We start from the raw sequence: 12,767 nt of genomic DNA, 5'->3' as shown, positions 1-12,767 counted from the left end.
TAGTCACTGTCTTGCAACGACAAAAAGAAGGCGTCCATTAACACGGTTTGCTTAGTAATAGTCACTGGCCTTTAAACGATGATGACGACGACGACAACGAGAAAAAGCAACACTGGATTTTTTTGTATGCATCAACAAAACCAGCAATCAAACACTTGGAGCTGGGGATTATTGGGCTGGTCAAAATTACAGTCAAACAAATGCTCAATGTATGGAAACAGTTGTACATGTTAAGCCATTGCAGCTCTGAGAAAGTGAGAACTGTGCTAATTCATTTTAAAGTGAGACACACTAATAAGTAAGGTTTCATAAATCATATTTTAGACCCTATTGGGAATTGAGTTTTATGGATATCTTTTAAGGTTGGTGACCAACACAGCAAAGCACTTAAGAAGAATTCATTTTTCCAGCACTCAAATGTCTCCGCTGAGTTATGCAGCCATTCCCAATTCCCAAGTCCTCATGCTGAATTAAAACCGATTTAGATGGGAGAATTAAAGCGGGAGCTAAAAAGGAGCTGAGGTGTATTATACACCAGCTCGTAAAAGTTGAGAAAAGTCAGTCATTTTAATACACACCAATCAAGCTGTTGAGTGACTTACTGTATGTGAAGTTTTTACCGTGATGACATCTCTCTGTGCAAACAGACAACCTGGAGTGCGACTATGCGCATTAACTCAGCAGACAGACGGCGCAGTTTACTTTAGCACCACTAAAACTGCACAAAAAAAAGACATGTACATAACTACTCATATTTAAGATGACTTAAATCAAGGTTATCCATCAAAAACTGACATGTGAGTTAAGACAGAATGTACACAGCTAAACAGGAGCTGAGACAATGCAGATGCCAAGACACAATGAACAGGCGTCCTTCCTACATACAGAAGTTCCTACAAAACTGCATCTGAAACAAATAACAATATACAGGGCTCAACAATAAAAAAAAAATTTGATTTTTTTTTGCTAACCATTCAATTAATGTTAACAACTAGACCTCCCTCGCCATATAGTGAGGAAACAGCCAAAAAAAAAAAAAAAATTATATATATATATATATATATATATATATATATATATATATATATATATATATATATATATATATATATATAAAATTACATTATTTCTCATACATTTATAATTTTATATTTTCATTTATAAACATGCAAAATTATAAAGAAATACATATATATATATATATATATATTTTTTTTTTTTAAGTATTCTGTATTATACATTTTTCACACACATTTCACACTGGTTTTCATCCAATTTTAAGTTCTCTTTACAAAGAAAATTAATAATAAAAGCTGTAAATAAGTTATAATTATACATGAAACATAATGATGAAAAATAATGTTTTGCTATGTATGCCATAATTTTTCGGGATCTGTAATTTACGGATTTGTCCATAATTTTTAAACAATTTCATAATTTTAATCCATTATTTGTAATGCTACCAAGACTAACACAATGTGTTCTTGTGATGTCAACAAAACTAGAAAGATACAAGCCAAAGACTTTATATCTAGAAAGATGGTGCACTCATATTACTATATTTACTATATTACTATAAATGGGAGAAAGTGCAACACGCAATATGGTGGAATAAGCCACGCCTTCTCAATAAAAGATCCAATCGCCAATTATTAAAGTCAACGCATCATTGCAGCTGCCTCTGTGATGTTCTCTTAGGACTGCACATGCGCATTGGCTGCTCCAGCCTAAAAAAGTGCCATTTTTGACCATTTAGAAACAAAATTTATGAGACGACTGCTGTCAGATTTAATTGGTGACTTCAAATATGAAACTGATTCGTAAGCTTGCTGAACAGGTTTGGAGAATTTGAAGTTTCCCCATTCAAAGAGATAGGAACTGTACTTTCCTTAAATAGCTGCCCGAGAGGCGTTTCAAAGATGGTCGCCGAGTGAAATGACTTGCCTTAAAGGGACTTACTTACTTAGTGGGCAATCAGAATTCGCAACCATACAATCACAGACAACCAAATGTTTAGGTTTACAAAGCATAAAAATGATTTTAAAATGACTTAAAAACATATAGTACTAGCCTAATATGCCAAGTGACAGTTCCATTAACTGTCCCGAAATTCTCGCTCCATGAATTGGGGCTCAATTTGATGAATAACACTAAGCCTGGAAACTGTTCAGTGACAAATTGTTTAAAGACTTCTCAGCGGTTCTGTGTTTATCTGGCTGGGTCTTAAGTGGTCTTATGAAAATAACAGTAGTGGCCGGTCTGAGCCACATATGTAGCAGGTAAGTCCGGCATCAGTACTGCAATATATCTGATCCCTGGTGAAAGTTCCTGATGAAGTGCTTAAAGAGGTAGATGGCGAGAGTGCATTAATATTGCTTCTTTGACCTCGGTTTAAGCTAGCTGTTAGGCTGTGAAAGACGATAAACTCCCTAAAGAGGGGCTGACTGTGCATGTCAGATAGAGGACTGTCAGGGTTAAAGTCTGTCTTCAGACACTGAGAGGAGGCTGTAACGGAGCCGGGCCAAAGGCTGCAGGAGCCAGGAGCTCCTGCCAGGACTGTGTGGTAGAAAGCCGTTAATGAGCATTGTAAAGCTCTTAAACATAATGATCTGGACTTCTCTCCCAGTGCTAATGTCTATCACATGCCCAAAGCCGACCGGCACTGCAGCACATGTCCAGGATGAGACTGGAGGATGGAAACAGTGGACAGGAGGAGACAAGAAGTGCTGCTTGGTATTAAAGGGTTAGATCACCCAAAAATGAAAACATTGTCATCAATTACTCACCCTCATGTTGTCCAAACCCGTAAGACTTTCGTTCATCTTCGAAACACAAATGAAGACATTTTAATGAAATCTGAGAGCTTTCGGTCTCTCCATTGACAGCTACGCAACTACCACAGACGCTTCGAAAAGAGTTCGTAAAACGAATCCATATGAATTGAGCAGTTTAGTCTGCTTATTTATTCTGGTTATTTTAAATTCTGGTTATTTTAAATTCTAAAGCTGAATTATATTATTTTGAATGAATGCATAATTCATGATTTTTGTAAAAAAAATGTAATAATTAAAAAATATATATATATATATAATGTACCTTGAAAATGTATTAAAATATTTGAAAACATTGAAAATAATGATTAAGATATACACACGTATTCAAGGTAAGTAAAATGTTTCTTTTTTTCTTTTCTTTTCTTTTACTTCACACCACATTAAATTTAAACATTTTTTGAAAATGGTGTAAATTCTTTTATTTATTAGTTTTTTGATTAAACCATCATTAATACAAAGAGCACATTTCTAAGAACATGGCACATTTTCCCTTTTCTATCATGGACACTCTTATTTGTCATTGACTGATTAATCAATTTTGTGTAAAACTCATATACTTCAAAAAATAAATATGCAAGTTATAGGAAAAAAATATGGGGGGGTGAGCTTCTTTTGTCACTCTAATGCATAATCCACAGCATTAGAGCAATGCGAAATTGGGATTTATTGGCTCTCAGCTGAAAATCAAACAACCTGACACTAGCATAAGCATCTAAAATAGCCTAATAAATTATCACACATTAGCGAAAGCTCCCGGTACAGCGCGTTTCCTGTTAGAGGAAGGCTGAATGGCAAACACTACGGGACAAACACCACTCTGTCCTCTTGATTATATCAAATAAATACTTACAACACATGATGGAGGAGGAAAACTCTTTTGTATGAACACTTTTGGCCGTGAATCAGAGCGCTGACATTTTAAGGCCCCACTGTTGGTTCTGCCGCTGACTTGCTTTCACACAGTTTGTTGCAGAGGCTCAACACGTGTTCGTGACAAACGGCACTAGAAGAGCACTAATAAATATCTCACGCTTTATTCCTGCTTTGAGGTACACCAATTAACCGTGTGCTGCACGCTCTCCACGATGACATACGTCCCGAAGAGAGCCAAAAAAAACACGGCTGCGGGAACACAAGAAGGGAGGTGGAGAGTGTGTGTTAGAAAAGTAGAGGTTTTTAAGCTGCATTAAGGTCTGAGTTGAATCTCCCACAGGGGTGTTCATTGAAAACCTTGGCCTGAGGCACGAGAGAGAGGGTCTGCTTCTCTACATGAAGGACACTAGACAGAGCACCTGTGGCGGGAAACTTATCTCACATGTGCAGCCCTGGCAGGGCATCCGTCAACAGGACCAGAGCAGCGCTGAGTTGATCTATTAACATTAACAATTGGCCCCTGCCGTGTAGTGAGGAAACAGGCAATAAGTTAGCATGGAGGCTCTGGATCTGAAGTGGCCTTCACAGGGCATCTTAATCAAACCCTAAGACCACAAACATACTCTGTGCAAAAACGCGGTAACACTTTACTTCAACAGTCCACTTTAGACATTCTACCAACTATAAGTAACTTTGCAACTACATGTCCACTAGCAGTCATTAGAGTATTAGTAGACTGTCTGCTTAATATCTGCTAACTCTTTATTTTGATGCTTTAGACATTCTACTGACTAGAAGTAACTTTGTTACATGTCAACTTATTCTACTAACCCTAACCTAACAGTCTACTAATACTCTAATGAGAGTTTGTTGACATGTAGCTGCAAATTAATGAAAGTTAGTAGACATGTAGTTGCAAAGTTACTTATAGTTAGTAGAATGTATGAAGTGGACTATCGGAATAAAGCGTAACCAAAAACGCTTCTAACTAACTATGCAACACAAGCGTTTTGTATTCCGAAATGTGTCAGGACACACATCACAATACAAGGAGAACTATAGTAGAAGTTAATGTAAATTGTCTGTCTGTCTATACGTCTATCCTTCCATATATGGAGCCCCTAAAAGGAGATGGTGATGGAAAATAAAATATGAGAAGGGTGGAAAAATTATATTTCAATTAGCGCTGTCAAATCAATTAATCACAATTAATCGCATCTCACATAAAAGTTTGTAGTTCAGATGCAAAAGCCTCTAAGTGCCATCTGAAAATTTCTTCTAGAATGATAATTTTTTATCAAGCTTGTATATTTAATTTCAGTAATTTCACTTAAATGACAATTAATAGGTAATTTTCATTGCCATTTAAGTGAAATTAATGGACTTAAATATACAAGCTTGATAAAAATGATCATTCTAGAAGAAAATTTCAGATGGCACTTAGAGGCTTTTGCATCTGAACTCTTCATATATATATAATACAGTGAGATTTGTGTATGCACAAGGAGTCTGACAACAGCCGGTATGATCTGATCTCACCATCATCGAGTCTGTCTGTGATTACATGAAGAAACAGAAAAAACTGAGACAGTCTAAATCCAGAAGAACTGCGGGAACGTCTCTGAGACGCTTGAAGAAACCTTCCTGCAAAGCTACAGTACTGTGAAAAGTACTGGCACTTGTGTTAAAATGCTGTAAAGTGAGAATGCTTTCAAAAATAAAATCACAAATTGAATTTATTTATGAATTAACTTCTATTAACTAATTCAAATCAATATATGGTGTAACGACCCTTTGCGTTTAAAACGGCTTTTGTCCAGGTACACTTGCACATAGTTTTTCAGGTAGCTTTGCAGGAAGGTTTCTTCAAGCGTCTCGGAGACGTTCCCGCAGTTCTTCTGGATTTAGTCTGTCTCAGTTTTTTCTGTTTCTTCATGTAATCACAGACGGACTCGATGATGGTGAGATCAGATCATACCAGCTGTTGTCAGACTCCTTGTGCATACACAAATCTCACTGTATTATTACAATTAATGGCAAAAAGAATGTTTGGAAATGTAAACTGATATTTCCTACTGACACACTACAGCAAAAGATATAAATAACTGACTTAAAACCATTTTTTTTATGTGTGTGTGTGTGTGTGGGGGGGGGGTATTAACATGCCTAAGACTTTTGCACAGTACTGTGTGTATGTGTGTGTGTGCATATGTGTGTGTGTGTATATATATTTACATAGTTTCTTGTATGTATGGTTCTTCATACTGATAGTAGCCTATTTAAATCACTGGAGGATGCAAATTCTCCACTGACTGCACATGTGCATAAATTTGAATTCTGTTAAACTTTCATCACCAATTTGTCACCACAAACAGCTGATTCTCACTGCAAATTACTGACTTTTTTCACTTTTCTTCTGCAAATTGCAGTCAGGGTTAACTGATCGCACTTTGTCGCCAAGTTACTGCACTGTTGGTCGCGAGTAGGCGTCTCTACCGCTGGTTTCCTAGTAACGTTGTGCTGCACCTCTAGCAATCCTTACCAAACGCCTGACCTCAAATTGCACTGCTGCTAAAAATAAAATTGCATTGATAAAGAGTTATTGCTAATTTGAACATGTTGGAGAGGAAACTATTTCTTTATAAATTGCTCCTATGCATTATGCAGCAACGAGAATCAAGGCATGCTCAATGCTTTTTGATGTTCTTCCATGCATCACTTTTTGTGTACGTCTCAGTATGTGCGCAGTCATACAGAATAGAAAAATTCCTCACAAACAAGATGAATGTTCCTCCATCGTCTATACACTCGACCACAACATTTGACATTAGGCGGATCACATGAGCTTCACTGTCTTCTCAGCCATCAGTAGTTCATCGTGTCACTGCTCATTTGCATAAAGATGAACTCTGCTCTCATTTGCATAAAGTTGAGCTTTGTCAGGGTGTCTGGCACACCCACATCAAATCACCAACTCTTACTGAAACCGGATGACTTTAGTTTGACTTTGCAAATTGTGGTTAAAGTGAACGTAAACTTCAGTGTTGACAGGAAACATACTTGCCTCTGGAATCTTGTCGAACCTTGCTTGATTCAGATATGACGTCGGAAATGTCACTTTTCTATATTGAATAAAACCCTGAGTTTTCCTTTATAAAATCTTATCAACACAAATATGTTTTCCTTTATAAAATCTTATCAACACAAATACAAACTATGGTATTTTTCTTGAAAATACACTGTAACGGTGTCACTACAATAACACCTGAACCACGCACTCCAATCAATCTTTTTCAGCATTTGATTTTTGCTTTATCAAAGGGAGAAAAAAAGTAATGATTGGTGCTGGCTGAATGTGAACATGCCTGCCGTGTAGGAGCAGTGAGAGTGCTGGAGCTGAAGGCATGATAGAAGACAATGGATGAAAGGAGCTGTCAGAGCGAACAGGAGAAGAAAAGAGAGAAGTGCCATGGGAGCGAAGCAGAGAGATGAGATGACAAAGCTGGGAGGTGACAGAGGAGGAGGAAGAGGAGGAGGAGGAGGCGGTGAGAGGGCGAGGAGGACACAAGGTGAATATGAGAGCCTTCGGAGAACAGACGCCATCTCGCTCTTGACCTCTCTCTCAGTTGGAGGAGCCCAAGATCTGAAAATGACATCAGATAGGGGAAGTTTGACTCTCTTTCATGTGCCTCTCTCTTTCATTACGCCTGCACCACTCTCTCTCTGCATGAATGGACAATACATTTAAAACACCAGAGACACTACCTTCTGAACACTTACATGTCAGACGTCTGTTGTTCTGCCTAGAAGGCAAGATTCTATCTATCATTTTATAGGTCTATCTACATATCTACCTACCTTTCATTCATCTATCCGTCTATCTGTCAATTTGTCCATTAATCTACCTTTCAGACAGACAGACAGAGAGATAGATCATTCTGTCTATCCCCATATTTCCATCTATAGATAGATAGATAGATAGATAGATAGATAGACAGACAGACAGATAGATAGATAGATAGATAGATAGATAGATAGATTTTGTACTGCCTGGATGGTAAAATTCTATCATTCAAGAAATCATTCTGTCTATCTATCCATCTAAACAGACAGACAGAATAGATAAAACACCAGATAGATAGAACAACAGATAGATAGACAGACCGACGATAGACAGACAGGCCGAACGATAGATAGACAGACAGAACAATAGACAGACCGACGATAGACAGACAGAATGATAGATAGATAGAAAGACAGACAGAACGATAGATAGATAGATAGACAGACAGAACAATAGAACGATAGATAGACAGACAGAACAAGAACGATAGAATGATAGATAGAATGATAGATAGAACGATAGACAGACAGACAGAACGATAGACAGATAGAACAATAGAACGATAGATAGACAGACAGAACAAGAACGATAGAATGATAGACAGAACGATAGATAGACAGAATGACAGACAGACAGAAAGATACACAGATAGATAGATAGATAGATAGATAGATAGATAGATAGATAGATAGATAGATAGATAGATAGATAGATAGATAGATAACAGACAGATAGATAACAGACAGATAGATAGATAGATAGATAGATAGATAGATAGATAGATAGATAGATAGATAGATAGATAGATACAGACAAGACAGAACAAGAATGACAGAACGATAGATAGAACGACAGATAGATAGATAGATAGATAGATAGATAGATAGATAGATAGATAGATGTTCAGACAGTCAGATAGATAGATAGATAGATAGATAGATAGATAGATAGATAGATAGATAGATAGATAGATAGATAGATAGATAGATAGACAGATAGACAGACAGATAGATAGATAGATAACAGACAGATAGATAGATAGATAGATAGATAGATAGATAGATAGATAGATAGATAGATAGATAGATAGATAGATAGATAGATAGATAGATAGATAGATAGATAGATAGATAGATAGATAGATAGATAGATAGACAGACAGACAGACAGACAGACAGACAGATAGATAGATAGATAGATAGATAGATAGATTTTGTACTGCCTGGATGGTAAAATTCTATCATTCAAGAAATCATTCTGTCTATCTATCCATCTAAACAGACAGACAGAATAGATAAAACACCAGATAGATAGAACAACAGATAGATAGACAGACCGACGATAGACAGACAGGCCGAACGATAGATAGACAGACAGAACAATAGACAGACCGACGATAGACAGACAGAATGATAGATAGATAGAAAGACAGACAGAACGATAGATAGATAGATAGACAGACAGAACAATAGAACGATAGATAGACAGACAGAACAAGAACGATAGAATGATAGATAGAATGATAGATAGAACGATAGACAGACAGACAGAACGATAGACAGATAGAACAATAGAACGATAGATAGACAGACAGAACAAGAACGATAGAATGATAGACAGAACAATAGATAGACAGAATGACAGACAGACAGAAAGATACACAGATAGATAGATAGATAGATAGATAGATAGATAGATAGATAGATAGATAACAGATAGATAGATAACAGACAGATAGATAGATAGATAGATAGATAGATAGATAGATAGATAGATAGATAGAGACAAGACAGAACAAGAATGACAGAACGATAGATAGAACGACAGATAGATAGATAGATAGATAGATAGATAGATAGATAGATAGATAGATAGATGTTCAGACAGTCAGATAGATAGATAGATATATAGATAGATAGATAGATAGATAGATAGATAGATAGATAGATAGATAGATAGATAGATAGATAGATAGATAGATAGATAGATAGATAGACAGATAGACAGACAGATAGATAGATAGATAACAGACAGATAGATAGATAGATAGATAGATAGATAGATAGATAGATAGATAGATAGATAGATAGATAGATAGATAGATAGATAGATAGATAGATAGATAGATAGATAGATGTTCAGACAGTCAGATAGATATATAGATATATAGATAGATAGATAGATAGATAGATAGATAGATAGATAGACAGATAGACAGACAGATAGATAGATAGATACAGACAAGACAGAACAAGAATGACAGAACGATAGATAGAACGATAGATAGAACGATAGAACGATAGATAGATAGATAGATAGATAGATAGATAGATAGATAGATAGATAGATAGATAGATAGATAGATAGATAGATAGATAGATAGACAGACAGATAGATACAGACAAGACAGAACAAGAATGACAGAACGATAGATAGAACGACAGATAGATAGATAGATAGATAGATAGATAGACAGACAGATAGACAGATAGACAGATAGATAGATAGATAGATAGATAGATAGATAGATAGATAGATAGATAGATAGATAGATAGATACATTTTTGATGGTGTTAAAAACAAACATGGACTTCACAGAAGAAACTACACTAAAACTCAAATACCAAACAGCAGCAAACATCATGAAGCGTATAAAAGTCACCGACTCGAACAAGCAGCGAATATGCAAAGCAGAGAAATGTCAACAAATCCTGCAAACAGCTGTTTGGGGTTTCTCTACCATTGCTGGGATTTTGGACGGTTCGATGTCTCCCGCACCACTATTTCTATAATCCTAAACAGATTTGCTCCAACCACCAGAACAGCCAGAGTCTGGGTGTCTCTGCAGCGTTCTCCACAGAGAACATTAATAGCCTGCATATGCTGATAAATCATGGAATGGATTAGGCGCAACGTATGTGGTCCTCTGCCGTAACTACTGGTGGCATTTAGGGACACATTTTAACAAGAACAGAAATTGATCCATGCTGTTCGTGTTCTCACATCCACACTGATGGACTGAGTTTTGTCAGTTGACCAAGAGCAATGACACAACCAGAGGGTCCTCTTTTCTTTTCATTGAAAATACATAATCGTACAGACCAATTTACAACCCTTTCCTGCCATATAATCACTGTATATATGCAATAACCTGCAATACATCTGTCATTTTGATACGTGCCTGCATTTATGGATTAATGTCTTTCCGTCTGTGGCTGTGTTTGTTCATTTACGTGGGGGGTCGAGGTTCAGACGCGGACTCTCCACATGCGCACGAGCCTCTCTTTCTTTCACTATCAGTGCTGGAAGGGCTGCCCGCGGTGCAACCGGGGGAAAGACTGATCACCATTATCCCAGACTCCAGAGGGGCAGTTTTGTCTAGGACAGCAGGGTGAAAATTACACGCATGCTCACATGCCTAGAGAAAATAGAGCCAGGGTCAGGGGTGTCCGGATCTCAGCGCCGCACATGAGGAGATCAGGCAATCTGAGATTTTTGCTATCTCTCTTTTTTTTTTTTGAAGGAGGAGGAGGGACAAACGGGAAATGAAGCCGGGGGATTGGTGGGTTGTAAACAATGAGGGTGCTCAATGGATGCCAATCTAATGTGCCCGAGGCAAGAGAGACATCAACACTCCAGAGAGAGACATTATCTATAAAACAAGCATACAGTCCTTTTACAAGTGCTAATAAAGATAATTAGTAGAAAAGCATGTAAACGTGTAAAGACCTAATCGAGAGACTTATGTCATTTGATTTTTCTAATAAATTGTCTCTCATATGGGTCCATAAATCATTTTTGTCTGCATCAATTAATTAATGCAACTCGTACTCGTACAAGGATTTCAATATACATCTTTAATGATGATACAACTGTCCTAAAAATTCTCATTAAAAAAATTGAAAAGAAAACCAGTTAAGCAGTTTGGCATATTCTTCTACTATCATTTCACAGTTTTCAACAAAACTGCATTACCGCTAATTAATATTTGAAAAACATTTATCCACTAAATCAAAGCAAAAAAAAACACACACTAATGTTCAAAAGTTATGTCAGTATGTTTTTTTTAAATGTTTTTAAAAGAAGTTTCCTATGCTCACCAAGTCAAAAATATATCGTTGTTATACTGTGAAATATTATTTCAATTAAAAATAACTTTTCTATTTGAATACATTTTAAAATGGAATTTATTCCTATGATAACAAAGCAAAATTTCAGTGTCACATGATCTTTCATAAATCATTCTCACCATTTTAGATTAATTTAATGCATTCCTGCAGAATAAAATAACTTGTGTCTTGAACGTTAATGATGTCGATGCAGCAGACTCTCATAAATGTGCATCAAGGTTATATCAGATCATTTGAGCTTTTTATGACAGGACAAGGTTAGCGCAGGCTTTAAAAATGTCATGTGCCTCGATTCCCCAAAAAACGTAATGATTTATGAACTACTGATTTATGATATTTGTCATTTATGATACCTAAATAGATGCATTTCCTAACATGTTTTGATAAAAATAATTGTACACACACAAAATGATTTAAACAAATGAAACCAAAGTGTAGTAAACTAGATTTTTTTCAAATCATTTCTATATTTTGGATATTCTTATATGTTTCTGACCTGTTTATTAAGAAAATAAGATTATATATTAATTACATTAAAGGGATACTTCACTCAAAAAGGAAAATTCTGTCATTAATCACTCACCCTCATGTCGTTCCAAACCCGGAAGACTTTTGTTCATCTTCAGAACACAAATGAAGATATTTTGATTTCTGTTCCTCCATTGACAGCAATGCAACTACCACTGGGAAGCTTAAAAAAATGGATTAGTTTTATGATTATTTTACGCAATTTTTGACATGCCAAAGTGGTAGTTGCATGGACTGCCAATGGAGGAACAGAAAACTCTCAGATTTCATCAAAAATATCTTCATTTCTGTCATTTTAGTGTGAACTATCCCTTGAAACATAGGCAATGTTACGGCTGTCGTGGCGGCACAGGGCAGGAGCACAGAGGTCCAGTCCCTGTGTTGTGAACAAGCTATTAAACGTAAGCCCTTTTAGCGCTGTCAAACATAAGCACGTTGGTGTAGCCCCACAGCGTATTTAAAACCAAGTATTCCAGGGTTTCATTCTAAAGTACACACTAAAACAGTTGGGTTTTATTTAATTACACAGATCTCCAGCCTCTTAACGCTGCTTTTCAC

Source organism: Abramis brama, assembly GCF_963993115.1.
Source record: "Abramis brama genome assembly, chromosome: 12".
Classification (NCBI taxonomy): domain Eukaryota; kingdom Metazoa; phylum Chordata; class Actinopteri; order Cypriniformes; family Leuciscidae; genus Abramis; species Abramis brama.
Note: the sequence above shows the minus strand (reverse complement) of the source record.